Source organism: Heteronotia binoei, chromosome 2, assembly GCF_032191835.1.
Source record: "Heteronotia binoei isolate CCM8104 ecotype False Entrance Well chromosome 2, APGP_CSIRO_Hbin_v1, whole genome shotgun sequence".
Lineage (NCBI taxonomy): Eukaryota > Metazoa > Chordata > Lepidosauria > Squamata > Gekkonidae > Heteronotia > Heteronotia binoei.
Window position 1 is genome coordinate 128,460,205 of NC_083224.1, and position 20,926 is coordinate 128,481,130.

A 20,926-nucleotide genomic window follows, 5' to 3' on the forward strand; every position below is an offset into this window, starting at 1 on the left:
CTTTCTGGAAGTCAAGGTAAACAACATCTATCGGGTCTCCTTTGTCCACATGTTTGTTCACCACCTCAAAGAAATGCAACAGGTTAGTGAGGCAAGATCTTCCCTTGCAGAACCCATGCTGAGTCTTCCTCAATAACCCGTGTTCATCAATGTGCCTACTCATTCTGTCCTTGATAATGGTTTCTACCAACTTTCCCGGTATTGAAGTCAGACTGACTGGCCTGTAGTTTCCCGGATCTCCTCTGGAACCTTTTTTAAAGATGGGGGTGACATTTGCTACCTTCCAGTCCTCAGGAATGGAGGCAGATTTCAATGAAAGATTACAGATTTTTGTTAGAAGATCCACAAGTTCAACTTTGAGTTCCTTCAGAACTCTCGGATGTATGCCATCCGGACCCGGTGACTTATTAGTTTTTAATTTGTCTATCAGTTGTAGGACCTCCTCATTTGTCACCTCAATCTGACTCAGGTCTTTCAACACCCCTTCCAAAATTAGTGGTTCTGGGGCGGGCAAAAAGTTCTCGTCTTCTACAGTGAAGACGGAGGCAAAAAATTCATTTAGCTTTTCAGCCATTTCCCTATCCTCCTTCAGTAATCCTTTTACCCCATGGTCATCCAAGGGCCCCACTGCCTCCCTGGCTGGTTTCCTACTTCTAATATATTTGAAGAAAGTTTTATTGTTGGTCTTTATGTTTTTTGCAATATGCTCCTCATAGTCCCTTTTTGCCTGCCTGATCACAGTCTGTCAGTTCCTGGACAGCCATCAAAACTCCTATAGAGAGTATTGGATTTCACAAAGGAACATAGGAAAAAAAATTAGTTTCATCTTCCCCAGAAAAGGCCATAACTGATGATAGATCTAGAATAACCCTAGGGCTGACAATCCCCAGATGGGGGCAGGGGACCCCCCAGTTTGGAGACCCTCCTCCTGATTCATAGTCATCAGAAAGTGGGGAGGGGGGGAGGAAATGTCTGCTGGGCACTCCATTATTCCCTATAGAGAACAATTCCCATAGGGAATAATGGAAAATTGATCCATGGGTACCTGGGGTTCGGGGGAGGCTATTTCTTGAGGTAGATGCACCAAAGTCCTCTTCAAGTTTCAAAAGTATTGGACCAGGAGGTCCAACTCTATCAGCCCCCAAAGAAGGTGACCCTATCCATTATTTCCAATGGAGGGAAGGCATTTAAAAGGTGTGCAGTCTCTTGAAATGTGATGGCCAGAACTCCCTTTGGAGTTTAATTATGCTTATCACAAGCTTGCTTCTGGCTCCGCCCTAATGTCTCCTGGCTCCACCCCCAAATTCCCCAGATATTTCTTAAATTGGACTTAGCAACCCTAGATAATTCTGAGAGCCAAACTAGATGTTACTTTTTTGGCAAATTGTGTTTGAGTTTCCCCAACTCAACTCATGTTTTGCTATGATATGAGTTTTTTTCAATCATTCCAATTATTATCCCAACTGCTTCATTGGGAAGCCAGTTTGGTGTGAAGAGACAGTTTGGTGTAATGGCTAAGCGTGTCGACTCTTATCTGGGAGAACTGGGTTTGATTTAAACAGAGGCTAGATGTCCATCTGATGGCAATGCAGATCCTGTGAATTTAGGGGGAGGTATTTGTGAATTTCCTGCATTGTGCAGGGGGTTGGACTAGATGACCCTGGAGGTCCCTTTAACTCTATGATTCTATGATTTCCCAGGGCTTTTTCTGCAGAAAAAGCTGAGCAGGAACTCATTTGCATAACAGACCACACTCCCTGATGCCAAACTGGCCAGAACTACAGTCCTGTGCGTTCCTGGGTAAACCCTGGGTACCTTACTAATACCACAAGGGTAGAACCAATCAAAATTCACGTGGCCAATAGCATTGTTTAGATACGATTCCGATGTTTTACATCCACTTTCAGGAAGGGTGTGTGTGTGGGGGGGGGGGGGGGAGATCTGTAATGATATGTATCAGGTCATGCTGGTCAAACAGCTCTATAAAAATTACATAGTGGCAGAATCGATAAAAATAATTCTGAGCAGCTTTCTTTCACAAGAGCTGCTGCAAGACTGCACAAACACACACAAATCAATTCAAGGCAGACTTCCAAGATGGAAGGAGCACATGGAATGTTTACTGAACCTGGTCTAGGGACATCACAGTCATAGTACTGCATCCTTAAAAAGCTACACTTCAGCATATTTTTTGTAACTCTGTAGTATTAAAAAGAAGAATTGCTCCAGATCATTTTTAAGGTATGAAAGGAGAATTTGACAAACATTTCTTGTTTATTTCTACAATACAAATTACTTACATGTGGGCACAGTTTCAGTGATTGATTTTACCCGAGGAGACTAGCATTTCAAGAGCAGCATAACAGCAGATGACACAGTAAATACGCAGAGGAGCCAGCTGTGCAGCTCAACTTTTATTCCTACTGTAGCCCTTAGGAGATCTGAGTTCTGATTGCTGCTATGTTCAGGCATTAACACCATCACTTCTAACACACGTCCATGCAGGATGTGTTATTTACTCACTTACCCTCACTCTAATGTCTTCACAAAACGCATCTACCAGTTGCTGGGGTGAAAGCAAGAAAGGAGGGATGCCACTTTCTTGTCCAATGTATGGCCTTCCCAGAATATCTGCTTGACAACTGGAGATGTGCCACTAGCAAGTTCTTAACCAAAGTGTGAATAAAACATCGCTGTAAATAAACACAGCAAATGCTTTGAATCCATGGCATAGAGAATTATTTCCAGTGTTCAAATTGGAAGTCTTTTACTTCACAGTTGTTGTGGAGTCTTGTTGTCTTGGTTCCCTTTCCTAACTAGTGGGTGCACAATGAGGAAAGAAAGTGAATTGGGGATAGATGCCTGACAGGGATGTCAAACAGAACAATTAACCAGCCATCCAATCAAATCAGATCATCCCGGTGGGTATTTCTTTGCATAGCACTTCCAGTATGTGCTATGCAATCTACTAATTATTGCAACATCTCACAGACAGGCAGTGTGGAAGGGGCCTTCCTGTTAAAGGGTCACATAATCTGTCTGTATAAGAGCTGCTGATGCAGGATCTGATGTCTCCTGGATGTCAATACTGTATATAAAAGTATATCATCTGTGGTAGAAAGTGATATGCAAACTTTCATCCATTTGTGTGCAGAGTAGTAGGGGTAAAGTTTCATTTTTAAGCAAAACTGGAGTGTGCTGGCAATGGATGATAACCACACTCTCCTTCCTCTCTACCTTTCTTCACTGCAGATTTTTTCTCTTGGCCACAGAAAGGACTGAGAGAAAATATACTGAAAGAAACAGAATGAAGTAAGATCAAGCATGGTAGAGTATAGGTTTTGAACCCACTCACCTGTATGTTTTATTTTTTGTAGGAAAACAGACCCCTCACCTTACCTCCTTCTTGAAGACACTGGGGAAGGAGAGGAAGTTATTCAAACACCCATGCACAACTTAATGTGCTCATTCTGCAAATGAAACTTCCTCCTAACAACCTGGTATTTGAAAGAATTCAAGAGGCAAAGCATCTCCAGACTGCTCTTTTTCTCTGTTACTACTGTTAGAGGTATAGGAGGGGAAAGGGTATGTTAATCCTGTATGAAAGAGTCTAGAGCTTTTCAGTTTAGAAAAAAAAATGGCATGAGGGACAAATTTATAAAATTATGCATGGGGATGGGGTAGAGAAGATTGATACAAAGTACTTTTTGTCCCTCTCCCATAATACTAGAACACAGGAGCACCCAATGAAGTTGTTGAGCAACGGGATGGACAAAAATAAGTACTTCACTCAAAAAATAATTAAATTGTGGAATTCAATTTAATGGATGTAGTGATGGTTTTTAAAGGGGATTAGGCAGATTAGTGGAGGAGAGGTCCATTAACAGCTACTAGACAAGATGACTAAAATGAATGACCTCATCCAAAGTCAGTAAATCTCAGAATACCAGTGCCAGCAAGCAACAGCAGTTGGTGGTCTTAGCCTTTGTGTCCTGTATGCTGGTCCTCCAGGACACCTTGTAGGCTGGTGAATAAAACAGGTTGTTGGAATAGCTGGACCACTGGTGCAGTCCATCAGGGCACTTCTGTGGTTTCTCACTTCCTTATCTGAGAACTTTTTATTTTATTTATTTATTTCTATTTGTATGCCACCCTCCCTGCAAACAGGCTCAGGATGGCTAACAGCGTATTAACAAAATAAAATACAATAATCTATTATAAAACAATATTAGTATAAAACATTAAACAATTATTAAAACCATAATATATAAAAGATATTAAAATAACATGCAGTACTTAAAAGCATTCAAGCTGTCTATTGCCCTGGCTGAATACAAAGATGCTTGGACAGAAATTCTTTTAGTGATGGAGTAAAAGGAAACCCCTTCTATGAAGATGCTGGTGCAGGAACGATCAGTATAAATTATGCAGTATTCCTTCAGCATTGGTTCAGTCAGATTCCACTAGCCAAACATATTCAATTGATTTGCAAAAGGCATACTACACTAGGTTACTAATATTAGTAATACTGACATTTTTCTTATGCCATTTTATAAATAAGGCATGCTGAAGGAGGAGGAGGAAGAGGAGGAGTCCCTTCACTTGGAGTCTCAGAATGGCTTACAATCTCTTCCCTTCCCCTCCCCACAACAGACACCCTATGAGGTAGGTGGGGCTGAGAGAGCTCTTTTGAGAACTGCTCTTGAGAGAACAGCTCTGAGAGAACTTGTGACAGGCCCAAGGTCACATCAGCAGCTGTATGTGGAAGAGTGGGAAATCAAACATGTAGTTCAGAATGCACTATTAAGATGAAGAAAACCTTCCCATCAATCCAAGATACTGGTTGTATATTATCAAACTGTCAGCATCCTCCATTCACCCTTAATCTTTCCTTCCCAAAATAAAGATATTCTATACCTTCTCCTTCCAATTGCAAATTTTGGGTTCTTTGTTGCCATCCTAGCTATTCTTTAGTGTACTTTATAGCTTCACAGATTGTAGTGCCTGGAATGGAACACAGTAGTCTAAGGTAGCTGTGATCCTCAGCTATAATAAGCTATGTGTTGCCTTTTCCCTGAGACATTACATTTTTTTCCTAATGATTTTACATTAATTACACTGGAACCACTGATACATCATCCTTCTTTGTTGTACCACAATATCATACTTAAATAAAAGAAAACTGAATTAATATCTTGAAGGGCATTTTGAACAGGCGTTGTTTGTAACTTTCAAACCCCCATGTTTCTGCACTTGAAACAGTATTTTTCTGAAGACTGTCCAATTATTTTTTTTTTAAAAAAAAAAACTACCTGTGCTCAGGGCTTTTTTAAATAGAAAAAGTGCAGTAGGAACTCATTTGCATATTAGGCCAACCTGTAAGGATGAGCCTTATAAGGAGTCCAATCAATTACAGGGACACCATCCCCAGATGGACATTTTACTCAGTATTAGGCCAAATAACAAACACTCCAATTGAGCTGAAAGAGATGTCAAGCCTGTTCTTGCCACTGCTATGACTGCTGTGACTGTGTACTCCCCATGCCAGAAAGGACTCCAGATTGCACTTCTCTCCTGAGCTGCTCAACCCTGCAGATTCTGAGTTCCTGTCTATGGAAGCCATCAAGCAGTCTCTACAGAGGAGCCATTGTGAGGTCCTAAAATGACAACCAAGTCTTACTGGACACCATGAGAGCCAAGCAGGAGCTGCATGTACTGAGAACACACTTTGAAGATGCAAATGGGGGAAGCTCAGGTGGACTATAGGTTTGTTAATTTCATCTTCTGGCTTACACAAAGGACACAAAGTCAGTTGCTTAAACAATACAACTCTAGCCGGGATGTTTGTTTTACAAAAAACAGTTCCAGCCGAAGAGATTGTCCCCATTGTGTTTAGCTTTGGTGTCACAATAGGTAGGGGTTTGGCCCCATATTATCCCATCAGGTGTCTTTATTTAGGCCAGGTAAGTTCATCAACGCCCTTAATCCTTTTTCCAAACTGTCCTGGGAGTCTCCCCCTTCTGTGACATCAGGGGTCACATGCAATGGTGTCACAGGTCATCTGACCTCTGTCATAGGTCATCTGATATCATGGCCCGGGGGTATGAATTTGGTTATAAAAGATCATGCACTTGATCATTCAGGTGTGCTTCTTGCAGTGTACCTACCTTGCTGTTTAGAACCACTCCCTAAACCTGATCAGTTTTGAGTCCTCATAGTAAGATACGCTGGTCGTGTCTTGCTCCCCTTCCCTTATTTTTATTATCGCTATTGGAATCACCCTTCTGAAGACTTCAATAGGTACAGTATCTCCATTGTCTATGTCTTCCCTTCGTGTTTCACTATTGATCCTTCACCTCTATTTTTCTTAGGAACTGTGTGATTGATGTTTGATTCTGCTTTCTTTATACATGAACTGATTTTCTAATAAACCCTATATTTAGTTTACCAACCATCTCATTATGAAAACGGAATTCATGGGAGTCTGCCTCCTGTATACACAGGTTTTGACCCTGCTTAAATTGGCCATCTCTTGCCCACTGAACTAATTCCCTTACCTTGAACAACATATGAACATATGAAGCTGCCTTATACTGAATCAGACCCTTGGTCCATCAAAGTCAGTATTGTTTACTCAGACTGGCAGCAGTTCTCCAGGTTCTCAAGCTGAGGTTTTTTTGCCTGGACCCTTTTTAGTTGGCGATGCCAGGGATTGAACCTGGGACCTTCTGCTTACAAAGCAGATGCTCTACCACTTAGCCACTGTCCCTACCCAATTTGGCTAACAATGCCCCCTAATAGCACAATTGTTCCACACAGGGTTTTATGTAGAAAAAAGGCTAGCAGGAACTAATTTGCATATTAGGCCACACACCCCTGGAGCCAAGCCAGCTGGAACTGCATCCCTGTGCATTCTTGATTAAAAAAATAAAAGCCCTGCCTGTGCTAGAGCAAACAAAAACCAATCATCTAACATTCTAGATATGGAGGTCACATAAGGCATGTGCTTCTTCAGGCAGCTGGTTTGAAAGGATTAGAGGCCACTACCTAGAAGGCCTTGCCCTTGTTCATACAAGGTGGATAGTTCATGGACCAGGGACCTTCGATAAATTCTGAGGTCATCATAGAAAATGGGGTGAATCATGCTGTTAGAGGTGGTCCTGAAAGTATGAGGGTCCCTGGCCATTTAGGGCTTTAAAGATAAGTATCAACACTTTGAATTGGCACTGGAAACTAATTGGGATCCAGTGCAGCTGCCATATAATAGGTGTTGTGAGAAAAAGACCCCTAATTTCAGAACATTGTAGTCACCCGTTTGGTTGCCAGGGTGCCTGGAGATTCAACTCACACACATCTGCTAGGAAAACATGGGTTTTGTCTATCAGAATGTAAGGGACTTATGTGAGTACTAACAGCCACAACATTGCAGCAGCACTTGGTATCTCTGGAAGAGTGCTAACCAGGAGGACAGATGGGTTTCCAGCTGCTCCGTGTGCGCACCATCTCGGTCGTTGCAGTGGAAGAAGTTGCGCCATCAGGAACTGTCCCGGCAGACGGTTTCCAGCCTTGACCACTAAATCCATGTTGGTAGGCTAACATCATCAGCAGTGCCAGACTCCATAACAGCGAAGCAAGAAGCTCACGTACTCAACAGCTGTCGCTTATGCATAAGGTAATCAAGCTTATTTTAGGCATGGATCCTGTCAGACTGCCTAAGCTTTTGTCCAACGGAACCCAAGACATAAGGATGGTGCAAGTAGAGGAGTGAAGAAGAGGAGAACATCTTCATCTAGCGCCAAGCTTCTTTGTATAGATTGGGTGTTACCTTAGGTAGCAATTTGGCCATCTATTGTCACCTTTTAGATAAGTTTTGATAGCTTGTTAATCCATCACCCCAATAATTTTACTCATTCTTTTCCCTATTGGCTACCCGGGAGCCTCCCTCTTTTCCCATTGTTACCTGAAGGCCCAATCAGGTAACCAGGGACAGGTATGCTCATTGACCAGGTATGGGTACCAAATCAAGTGCCCCCAATAAACTGGCCATTCGGACACCACAAAAGTCCAGCCCTTATGGTCATTGCGGAACCTCCCCTTTTTCTGAGGTCACCACCTGTCATCCGCTCCTGCACCTCCCATCCCCTAAGGGCTCAAGGTAGTCCTTATAACCTCTGACCCAGCTCCCCTCAGGTGTGCATCCTGCTGTTTAGATACATCCCCGATTCCTGATCAGTTGAGGGTCCCTTCGCCATTGCCCTAGTTTGTCGCCATTGGAGCCTTCCTCGAAGACTATGATGGGTAATTATCACCTTGTTTGTCTATCCCTGTGTTACCTCTATGCATTTCCCTCTATTTTTATTAGGTCTGTATGTGTGTTATATGTATCTATTGTCTTGTATGTGTGTTCTATATTTTTCTGTAATAAATTCATAATCGTTTTACTTAATTAATGTCCTTGGTAAATTTAGCAATAATTTCTGGAAGTGGAATCCTGTATACATAGATTCCAGGTCCCTTTTGAGCCAAAGTTGCCCACCTGTCAATTCCTCAACCTCTTTTGAGGGCCTTTTGGCTTACAGATATTGGTGAAGAAAGCGTTGGCAGAATGCTGGCTGTCTGAACACACGCAAATCACGTGTGTCTTCAGACAACCACACGTGGGAGAACACTATCCAGAAATCTTGCTGGTTAGGCTGTTGTGTGAATGTCTGAGTTATTGTGACTTGTGTGAATGGCTCTAGAGAGCATTTCTATATTGGGGGGGGGGGGCTGCTCCCGCTCTATCATTCAGCGCTGATTCTTTGCCAAAGGGTACATATAGATGTAAATGACATTGCGGAAGAATCAACTCCCACCCCACCCCGTGGAACTCCATAAGTTGGGGCTTATTACCTAGACTGCCTCTCTCAATTGGATGTTGAAATTAGCTTCTAGATCGGGGCAGGTAGCAGTGCTGCTGTTGTTGGACTGTCAGAGGTGTTCAACATGGTTGACCATCAGCTACTGGACCCACTGCCTCACCGATGCTGGGATACAAGGGACTGCCTTACAGTGGCTTTCTTCCTTTCTCCAAGGTTGGGGACAATGGGTGGCGATAGGGGAGCAGTTGTCCCAAAGGCACCCACTATATATATGATCAATGTTTTAATATAGACATATAATCAGGTGGTACTGTTTCACACGAAGTGCATGTTACACCATTCCCAAAGATCCCCCCCACACACACTGGCTATAGTTAGAACAAAGCTTGAGTTCAGTGACACCCTTAAGATCAACAAAATTCATTCAATGAGCATTCATGTGCACATATACTTCCTGCAAACTGCATCCCAGCCACCTTCTGTGCCCTTCCCTGGCTAAGAAGCAAGGGTTGTCAGGTCTTCCCTGGCTTCTGGTGGGGGATGGAGGGTAGGGTTACCAGATAAACATTGGGAAAGTCCTGGAGATTTTGGGGTGGAACATGAGACTTCAGTAGGCTACAATGCCATAAAAACTATTCTCCAAAGTATCCATTTCTCTAGGGGAACTGATCTCTGTAGTATGAAGATGAGCTGTAATTCTGGGGAATCCTCAGGTCCCACCTGGAGGTTGGCATCCCTAGTTTCCAATAAATAATGCATTAGGACTACAATTATAGAACTGGAGAACAGTGTAAACAAATGTCTTGGTAAGATACCATGGCATAACATAGCCTTGCCAAAAGTGAAGCCCTTTTCTTTGATTTCAGCAGAAAAGATAAGCACTCACTGAAGGGATCTATTGAAATCAGTAGGATTCAATGTGCTTATTTTGACTGAATAAGACCCTATGCATTATGGTTCCTGGGCTGCAGCAGTACATTAAAGGTTAAGAACCACTGCAAATTATTCAGTCTCCTGATATTCAATTACAAAAAGCCAATCTGAATACAAAAACCTAAGGGGGATTCCAGGTCATGTTTGAGCTCAATAATAAAGTAATCTCAATTCTTAGACGATCCTAGACAACTGCTACTTATTTTATTGTTAGTCCCTGTTAAACTTACATTGAATATATTAATTCTGCACAAGCCTATTTTCTGTTCCCAGGTGTTAGTGTGCTGCCACTTGCTGCTCACCTGTAGCTACCTTTATGCGTTTGGACCCAAGTGGCAGCCTGACCAAAGGAGCTTGGAGGAGGGCTCCTCTGCCAAGCAGGTGGCAGGGGTGTGGGGAGGTGACATAAATGAGACCTTCTCTGGCTGGGCCATGTATGACAAAAAATGTAATACTCCCTCTAAGCTGTGAAATCTTGTGAGCCAAAATTCTTTGTGAGCTACTGCAGAATTTAGCTTGCTCTGGGGTTCATTTTTCCTGAGCTAAGACAAAAGTATGTGAGCTAGAGGCTAAAAAACTGAGCCAGCTCACACTAACTCAGCTTAGAGGGAACACTGCTGGGCATATATCTGCTAATAGGTGCTCTGCTATTATAGATCAGCACAGTATCAAGTTCTGAAAAGTGAGCTTTAGAAAGCAAAGGGGAGAGGAGAGAATGATTTTTTGGGGTGGGGGGGAGACTTACATATCTCAGAAGACACAGCCATCAGACACAGCTTCACCACCTAGTCCCAATCCCAAGACCAAAGGAAGGGAGCTGAGCCAGGCAGCCTGAGGGGAAGGGAGGGGAGCCAAGTGAGCTAGCTAGTCAAGAGGATTCCTTGGTGCACCCTTTTCCTCTCTTCCCCGATTCTGGGGTGGGAAGGGAACTCGCCCCCAAACATGGACAAGAATTGGGGGTGGGGGAGTCAGGAGGAAGCCAATAAAGAGCCAAATCCTGTTGTGAAGTGATATTTGCAAAACCCTTCAAAGGGGGAGAGAGAGGAAGGCCAGAATGTGTGTGTGTGTTTGTTTTGAAGCGGGTGGAAGGACAGTGAGATGCTGAAGTCTGCATTTGGTTAATAAAGATTTTGGGAAGCTTCAAGCTCCAATTCAACAAATTAACAAGGGTGGGGGGAGGTGGAAAAATACAGTCTTTCCACAGGCAACTGCTTTTTGCAGCTGCAGGCTTTGATGGCTACTCTTCCTCAGGGCCATAGGCAGAAAATTTCAGGTGATGGGGGGTGGGGCCATGGGACCCAAATGAAGGCAACTTAAAAAAATGCAAAAGAGTTTCCAGCATCAGGATTCCCCAGTCGAACTCCCTGAGCAACAGCGAGAACAGGGAGGTTGGAGCACTGGGGGGAGGGGGGAAGTCAGAGGGAAGGCTGGGGAAACTGGCGGTGAGAACAGGGAGAGGGAGACTTGAAGGAACTGCTTGGACTCCCTCTTCCTATCTCTCACTTACACATGCACACACACAAGCAGTTCTGAGGCACCACTCTCTCTATCTCAAACTCTCATAAGCAGGACCCCGCTGCTGCCTCCTTGTAACATGATCTCTGTCTCTCACACACACGCACAAATTAAATAGAGGGGTGCAACACAAGCCTCCCTGGAATGAAGAATTTCTAGGTGAGCTTTTTTGTTTACGCCCCCCCCCCCCCAGATCTGTAGTTTCATGAATTCCAACCCTCCGAGATTTGCATCTGCCGCCACTTGCACCCACTCCACCCTTCCAGCTACCACCAATCACCAGCCAGCGTCACAAGCCAGGACAACATCAGTGGGGGAGAGCACTGCCGACTGCCAGGGAAGCAAGGTCTTTAAATAGGTAGAGAGACAGATGGGAGGGGGGCATGGGGCAGCTTTGCTGCTGCGGCAAAAACAGCCAATCTGCGGGGCTGCTGGCTTGCTCCCCCCCCAGGTTGTGCCCAATTTGGTGCCTCCCAGATGGCACCCGGGGCTAGCACCCCCCTCTGCCCCAGATCTGGCCCTGTGCATAGGCAGGTGTTTTTTTTTTGTAGAAAAAGCCCAGAAGGAGCTCATTTGTATATTAGGACACACTGCCTGGCCTCGGGTCAGGCCAGCCAGAGCCTGGGCCAGCCCAGGTAGAGCCCTGTGGGCACCTGCAAAAAAAAAAAAAAAGCCCTGTGTAGGGGCAGGGACCATTTTGTAGAAAAATAGGTGGTGGAGTTCATTAGTATATGCCAAGGAGGCCTTGCTCACCTGGGGCTCTCTTGGACTGCCCCCCCAGTCAAAAGGCCAGCAAGCCTCCCGCCACCCAAAATCACAAAAGAAGTGGAGAAAAGGTGGCACAGGCTTCTCCAGGGGTTAATGAGGGCTGCTGGGGCATAGCAAAGCCCCTGGTGGCTGGTTGACTGCCCGCTCTCCTAATCCAGGCATTGTTATGCAGCTGCACCTACTATTCAATGGACAAGGTAGGTGGGAAAGAAGAGGGAGAGCCATCAGAAAGATTCAGAGGCTGCACTCCTGTGAACTCCTGCTTAATCTGAGGCCTACATAGGGGTGTTGACATTTGGAATAAAGATTTTCTTCCCAGTACACCATTGTTTTTATTCTGTATCTTTGCTCCCATGGTGTGGTCTTTAATTCTTTTCTTGTTGAACCCTAGAAGGAGAGAAGGAAGCAGGAAAATGGGAGAATCTATGGGGGCTTTCAGGAACAGGAAAGAGGAAATAGTGAGGGAGAGAGAAATGATATGCCTTAGTAAGTCCTTATAGATTTCCACTTGTTTGTATACCAAAAGGGAAAGTAAAAGAATTAACATTTTTACATTTTTACTCTGCCCTTCCTCACATTTTGTACCAATACTGTTGCTCACAATGTACTGACCTGTTATGGCTACAGTTACTCTCTTTAAGAAAACAAGATGGCAGCTAAATTCAAAATAGTCTCTTATAATTGCCATGGAATTAACAATGTAGTCAAACGCAAAAAAATCTTAACTCATTTACTTAGGTTGCACGCAGATCTAGTCTTTCTACAGGAGACACACGGAACTCAAAGACTTTGTGAAGATTCTTGAACTGCCAGGATGTCATCACAAGCTTCCAGTTATGTCACTACATTTAGGCCCTTTTCACACCTACCAGTGGAAACCCAAAAAAAAAGCCAGAGATCGCGTGCCAGCGGGCGAAAAAGGGTGCGAAAACTGCTCCCGGATTAGATACTGGACATTTTACACAGCACCCCATAGCGATTTCAACCCGGAAGGAGGGGTTGAAAACTGGAAGAAGCTGTTCTTTGTTAGTAACAACTCAGGCATGTCTCACTACCGGGACAACCGCAGGACTGTGTGAAAAGGTGACAGTATTCCGGTAGCAGCCAGTTATTGAGTCAGGTCTGTCTGAAACGCCAGTAGAAACCTGTTACTGTTCAGTAACCGACCAGCTTCCATACCGGAATACTTAGGCTGTGTGAAAAACCCCATAATCTTGGCCTAACACCAACTGAGCAGAAGATTTTCCTGGTGCTTATGACCTATTTCAAATGTTTTATATTGGATTAAAAAAAACCCCTGCTCTGCTATACAGGTTGAAGGCAGCTTTTAGTATAAGTCTATGTGAAGGCATCATAGCTCCATTCTGTTTTTCACCTTTCAATATTTCGGAAAATCAGGAAAAGGTAAGCCAATGGCAAATTGTGTGTATAAAAAGGAAACTTCCCAAGATGTTTCTTTGTAACAACTCACATATTTTACAGATCTTCCAACCTATTCAAGATACAGTTTTGTTTCAGACTGGGGACAGTGAAGGAGAGGAATTTCCATCCTCAACTTCCTGCATTTATTTATCACTTTAAATTAGGATTGTTAGTTTTATGCCTAGGGGTCCCAACCCTCCCGCTCTGGCGGGGGACCCCAGGATTTCCACCCTCTTCCCCCGCTCCCCCCAAAAATGGAAGCGGGGGGAGGGGGGGAAATGGCGAGCCGCCCCATCCCGGAGCGGGCGAGGCCACCGCTGCCGCCCCCTCCCCGCCCAGTGAGGCCGTAGGCGGCGGCCCGCCGGCGCCCAGCAGCAGGAGGAGGCGGCGGTGGCGGGGCACAGCACGGCCGCCCACAGCACAGCCCCGCCAGCTGCTGGCAGAGGAGGAGGGCGGAGGCCTCGGCGGCGGCAGCGTGCCGGTTGAGGAAGCGCAGGAGGGTGTCGGCCTGCTCGCCGTCGTCGCGGCTCAGCAGCTCCTTGAAGGGCTTCGCCTCCTCCATGTTCAGCGTCGCCCGCAGCCGCTCTCCCAGCCACTCCACCCGCACGTCGTCCATGCCTTCCCCTCAGTGGTGGTGGCGGCAGCAGTAGGCCCGGGCGCGGCCCAACCGACGCTCGCCCGTCACCATGGCGACCACCTCAAGCCCGGCTACACCGCGAGCGCCTCCCGCGGCAAGGAAGGAATTGCAGCAGCCTGCGGTTGAAGAAGGAGGCGACTGCAGATTTTGATACCCCGCTCTTCCCCCGTGGAAGCTGGGCTTTCAGATTTTTTTCGTTGCCACTTTGCCACAACAGCCGGCCTTAAACACAAGAGAGAACAGGGAAAGCTCCTCTCATCTTCCCGGCAAACTACTCTCATTTAATCTATCGGTGAAATGGACATCTGTCCAGGATTCCTGCTAATGGGAGAACTACCACTGGCCAGGCTAGCAAGGACTATGATGGCGGTGATTGGCAATTGGTCTCGGAACAGTCTGAGCATTCACAAAGGTTTCAGAGATGACAATACAGGTTTGCTTGTAATTTGGATACAGCGTCACCCAAAAGATCACTGGCCCCTGTACGATGAAACATGGCAAAGGACAGTCCTCTCTACCTGTCATGTCAGGTTGTTCTGAAAGTGTCTCCGCTAGTAACTGTTTTATTGGTTTTATTGTTTAATTATGCTTGTCACAGCCTTGAGATTGGCTCCACCCCCAAAGTCTCCTGGCTCCACCCCCAAAGTCCCCAGCTATTTCTTCAATTGGACTTGGCAACCCTATTTATGCCTAAGAATATTACATCTGCCTGGAATCACCTCTTCTCCCCCCAATCTTTTAAATTAACAACCTTTGTAAGTAGTTTGGGGAGAAAACCTGAAAGAAAAATATCTGAGTTTTGTATTTCCTAAAACAGCAGAGTATAATATTACTCTTCTTCACAATTTGAAATGAGTTTGTACATCCCCCCAAATAAAAACATATTTCAAAACGTGTCACAAGTTTGCCCTCAAAGGCAATGATCCACCCTTAACAGAATTCATTTAATGACCTCCAAAAGCGTGCATACATTACACAGCATTCTCAAAATTAGAAACCTACAGAAGGATTATTTTCACATAAAGGGATAATTTATTAATTAGATTCTTCACATAGATCCCTGAAATGAATCCATTACTCTAATTCACTCTGCAAAAATCTCTTCTGTGGCAAAGAAGAAAGTGAGCAGCTATGACCTATATAAGCCTGAATAAACCAAACTATAACCATTTTTAAAACTTTAATGTTTAAATAGAAAACCTTGAAATTCAATATAATTTACATAAGAAAACAGATTGGCAAACTACAGATTTTAGAAGGACAATTCTTCATAATTAACATTTGCATTTTTAAAGTCCTTTCAGACCTTTATCTGTAATGTATTAATGATGAATGAACTTTTCCTTGTAAGGCAGTTAAAAATCACTTCCTACTCATATTATAGAGAATTGACTGTGAATCACTTTCCTATGCTATTCCAACAATTTTATGAATATTCTTCCTTAGGCATAATAAATGTACACTCCACAGTTGTCAAATTATATATCAAGGATTCATAGAACAACAGAAATCATCAATTGTCTAAGTGTCCAGCAGTGTGATCCTAAGATCTATACTCATCTGTGTCAATTGAAGTCAGTGTAGACATTGCATCCAGCTGGAATTCAGGATTTGGATACATACACACACAAACAGACATACCTGTTAATACTAACTTGGTGTCTCCCAATGAGTGAGTTAAAAATGAAATTCCAGATATGCAGTTAGTTAGAATTAACATACCTATTTGGCGCTGTGCAGGGGATATATACCCTACATAGCATCAAACAAGAATGTTAATTCTAACTAACTGAGCATCTGGAATTTCATGTTTGACTCCCACACTGGGAGACACTGAGATTGTCTCCATTATTCTGTCACAAATTACTGCAGTGCTACTGTACATGCACATGCCCCCCCCCCCCCCCCATTTTCTTTCATGTAAAATTTCCCCCCATAAAATTAATTGAAAGGAGTAAGCACAGTTCTGGGGCAGCATCTGGCAGACTGTGCAGAGGGTATTTAATCTTTGTGTGCAGACCATTTTAAAATTCAGGTGAAAAACAAAATAATGAGTCACTCTTGGGAAACTGGTCTCTCAGCAGCTGCACTCCCTCATCATCCTGCATTCCTGCCAGGTTAATGTTTGTATGTAGTTCTCACTGTGAACAGTTAACTATCAATGAAGGCAAGAGTGCAGAATCCAGAATTCAAAGTCTGGCTGCACAGCTTGCTGCAAGTCTACTTAATTGTTGTGTTCCAATGTCTAAAATACTGTTTGAAATCAGAGCAGTAACAGCGGAGATATCCTAAGGCAGCATCAGCAACAGGAAAAGGACTGCAGAGAAATAACAAACACAACATCAAGGGGATGGAGGCCAGGGGAAAAGGTCAAGGAATGATATGTCTCAGATTTCACTTTGGTTGAAACAAGTGAAAAAAAGTATGTGTTGCACAAAACACCGAGCAAGTCTGAAAAGGCATATTGCTAGCTTCAAGCAAGAGCATACCCTGTTCTATAGGGCATCCAACAGCCTTGGCAGACCAGAGTTTCTTTTAATTTGGTTGGGACTAGGATCACCTCTCTTTCAGTATCTATTCCCTGCTCAGATTGTACAGCAAGGATCACTGGGTTGAACAGGAAAGGTCCTAACTTTACCACAATGGACCTAACCAAGTCAAGGCATATCTGAGACTACCTCTGAATCAGTCCATAGCATTCTGCTAACAGCACAGCTGTGATCCGCACAGCATGCTCATTATTCCCCATGCATGGTGTGAAGGGGTTTCCCTGCTTCTTCATACAATATTTACTTCTTGTTGTGCTAGTTTCAAAAGGTCACTTTGCCTTCTCTCAGACTGGGAGCAAATAACTTGTTCCAATCCCCATGACACCTTTTCCTTTTTCTCAAGATGGGAGGTATGTGTCGATTTGCTCTCCCCTCAGGCCAGCTCAAGAAGACAGTTTCAACAGGGGAAAAAATACAACATAAACAAGATACTTGAATGCATGAGACTCCTGCTGTGCTCCAGCTGTGCATGGATTCTCTTGTAGGGCCAAAAACTTTATGCACATACAGGGTACATTTATACACTCCAAAGTGTGTAATGAATACCTGCAATGAAGTGTTTACTTGGGGGGGGGGGGGGGAGAGATATGATGTAGCCCTAGTTCAACTACTTGGTATGGATCGGGTTTGGATTTCTCTCTAAATTTGACCTATCAGGCCCTTGTGAGAAAACAACTATTATCTGTCTGCAAGAAAAGCTTCTTAAAAAAAGAAGAAGCTTACACTCATTTCTTTTGTTCTGATACCCAGGGCTTTTTTGAGCAGTAATGCACATGAACACAGTTCCAGCTGTCTTGGCATCAGGGTGTGTGGCCTAATATGCAAATGAGTTCCTGCTGTGTTTTTTCTACACAAAAAGCCCTGATGATACCATTGTCCCAAGCAGGGATAAATCAATGTTCACAGAACACTGCTTAAACATATAATTAACAATGCCTGACTCCTTTCCAGCTGTGCATCTCATATGATCAATTACCTTGTAGTCTGCTTGCAAATCAAAATATGCAGCATTTTGTGTAGCTTTGCATCTGACCAATAGCAGTATTCAGCATGGCAGTTGTCTGTACAGCCACTGTTGTGACATGTTCTCAACTATGTCCCAGGGTCATTATTATGCAGCTCATGAACCATTTAAAATCAGCTGCTGATATATCAAAGACACTGTGCCTGGGCAGTTAGTGGCATTCCTCAATTAGCTGCGCTATTCTGATACATGTTATCAGACAATACTGGATTGAAGTACAGTTCCCAGTAGACAAACAGTTAACACAAATGAACACACTTGCCTTTGGGAGTTAGCTATGGAGACAAAATGCAAAGGCTGGTGTATAAAAACATGAACCATGCAGGGGTACCCTCCCTTCAAGGAGTACCAGACAACCAAGGAAAGCACATCTTTTCTAAGATTTTGTCCCTCTCAGATACATTGAACAGATGGAGGGGAGCAGCTATGGGAACAGAAGTGTAGGACAGTACATTCACAAAGTTTTTGCAATCAGATCTGAAAGTCTCCAGGAACAAATTCTGAATTAGCTAGGAAAAATAGCAAAAACTAGCAAGAACAGAGGAAGCCACGCAGCAGCAGCTTCTCCCCACACACATAATACCTGCAGAATCAAAAAAACAAGAAAGAAAGAAAGAAAGAAAGAAAGAAAGAAAGAAAGAAAGAAAGAAAGAAAGAAAGAAAGAAAGAAAGAGAAAGAAAGAAAGAAAGAAAGAAAGAAAGAAAGAAAGAAAGAAAGAAAGAAAGAAAGAAAGAAAGAAAGAAAGAAAGAAAGAAAGAAAGAAAGAAAGAAAGAAAGAAAGAAAGGTATAGGTTTAGCACCCTGCAAAGCATGACATCTCACTTTTTGGCAGAGCTCAAAAGAGGGTGAACATGTTTGTAAACTTCTTTTCTCACATAGCCATACTTCCTATTTATTTATTTAAAGAATGTATATGCTGCCTCCTCAGAGTCCTTTCTAGCATCAATAGCATGCCCTTCTAAAGAAGAACCTCCTTTTCCAACTCCAATAATTCTGGGAGAGTGGTGGCAGGAACCCCATACCCTTGGATGATGGTGGTGCTCTACTGTAAAGTCAGTGGAAGCCAGGATTGACATTTTTCTTTTTCTTTTTTAAAAATGTCATTCTCCATTTAAATTGCCATGTAGTCAATTAAGTTTGACTAGTCACTGATGTTGTTGGAGGGAAAGGAAGCTAATGAAAGGGAGTGACAACTTCAAATTTGTCAGAAACAAAACATGTAAAGATGGCAATATCATATATTTGGGACCACCTCTCCCAGCATGTTCCTCCTCATCTTCTCTGATATTCATCTTGGAAGCTCCCTGTTCAATGAACTGTCTGTCTTGTGTCAACAAGGGCAAGGACCTTCTCAGAAGTGGCCCCCATCCTGGAACCAGCTACCTGAAGAGGTACATGTCTTGCAGGACCTCCCTGGATTCTGCAGGACATGAAAGGCTGCTGGGGGGGGGGGGGGGCTTTAGATGATTGTGATCTGCCAGGCAGATGGTAAATTATGCTTCAGCTGTATCTTCACCATCCATGCATCCTACCCTGCTTGCTAGAGGATAGGTTTTAACTGGGATTTATTTTTAATTGTTTTATAGTTTAAGGTTTATTTATGGTATCTTTTGTACTGTTTTTATTGGAGAGTATTTTATACTCTCTTAGCTACCATGAGTTCCATTCAGTATGCTTGGGGTTACTCAAAGCAAGTTTCTTGGGAATATGACTGAGTTGCAATCTTTTATGGCAAACTGGTTAGCAACAGAATTAAAACTGGACGAAAATGTAGTCCCTATCATCACTAAAGCCTATAGGATTGGATCATTTTACAACACCAAGAGAAAAGGCCTTCGATAGATTATAGTCTTTTATGGATTATAGAGTCAAGGGGAAAAAAATCAATGGAAGCAAGAATGAAGGGATTTTTTTCCTTCTCTGATGTCAAAATAGAAGTATTCCCTGACCTCCTCCCAAGAGTGATAAATAAAAGATGTGAACTGAGACCAATAACACAGCAACTTCAGTCAGTGCAACAAAAGTATATAAGGAGTGGTCCAGCTACATTACAGGTAAACTTGAGTCTAAAGCAGGGGTGGCCAACAGTAGCTCTCCAGATGTTTTTGCCTACAACTCCCATCAGCCCCAGCCAGCATGGCCAATGGCTGGGGCTGATGGGAGTTGTAGGTAAAAAACATCTGGAGAGCTACTGTTGGCCACCCCTGGTCTAAAGAAATCAACCGAAGTCCTCAAAAATAAGAGAAAATTGATATACAGTGCAGCACCTCCATGGAACAAGAATAGCAGGATTCCTATTTTGTCATCTTACACTAAAATAGAAACTTGACTTAAAAGTTGATATTTTTCTTCAAATGTTTTCAATAATACTGTTAGAGTTGGTATACAGTTATGGTAAAAATACTGTAAACATTGTATAACATTTTTTTCTTTCAGGTCACAAGGGGGGGAGTGAGCTGGGATTTTATTTAACAGGAAACAATTTGAGATGTCCCCAAACAATAAATTTACCCAGAATTGGTAATATTTTGGTATTGGTAGTATTGGTATTGGTATTGGTAGTTGGTACCAATACCAATTGGTATTGGTAGTACATCCGCTATCGCACCGATGGCAGCCTGTTCAACCTGAGGCGACTAAAGGCACACTCCAAGACAATGGAAAAACTCATCCGAGAGCTACTGTTTGCTGATGATGCTGCACTCGTCTCCCACTCGGTATCAGCTCTGCAGCATATGACGTCCTGCTTTGCAGAGGCTGCCAAGCTATTCGGCCTAGAAGTTAGTCTGAAGAAGACAGAAGTTCTCCACCAGCCTGCACCCCAGGAAGATTATCACCCTCCCTGCATCACTGTGGGTGAATCAGTTCTGAAGACAGTCCAGCAGTTCAGCTACCTGGGGTGCATCATCTCCTCAGATGCCAAGATCGACAAGGAGATTGACAACAGGCTGGCAAAGGCAAACCGTGCATTTGGCCGACTGCACAAAAGAGTGTGGAGCAACAAGCATCTGAAAAAAGGCACAAAGATCAATGTTTACAAAGCGGTTGTGATGACAACCCTCATCTATGGCTCCGAATCGTGGGTTTTATACCGTCATCACCTGCGACTCCTTGAGCGCTTTCATCAGCGCTGCCTTCGCACCATCCTCAACATCCACTGGAGTGACTTTGTGACCAACACTGAAGTCCTCAAGCGGGCAGAGGTTACCAGCATCG

General features: G+C 43.7%; 1 protein-coding gene and 1 non-coding gene across 3 annotated transcripts in view; both read right to left on the reverse strand.

The window, feature by feature from the left end:
• Nucleotides 1-20,926, reverse strand: part of NEGR1 (neuronal growth regulator 1) — a 1,157,771-nt gene that overhangs the window by 405,498 nt on the left and 731,347 nt on the right. The gene's annotated exons all lie outside the window — the stretch shown is intronic.
• Nucleotides 6,698-6,768, reverse strand: TRNAT-UGU (transfer RNA threonine (anticodon UGU)). The gene has a single exon. It is a non-coding gene; the product is annotated as a tRNA-Thr (tRNA).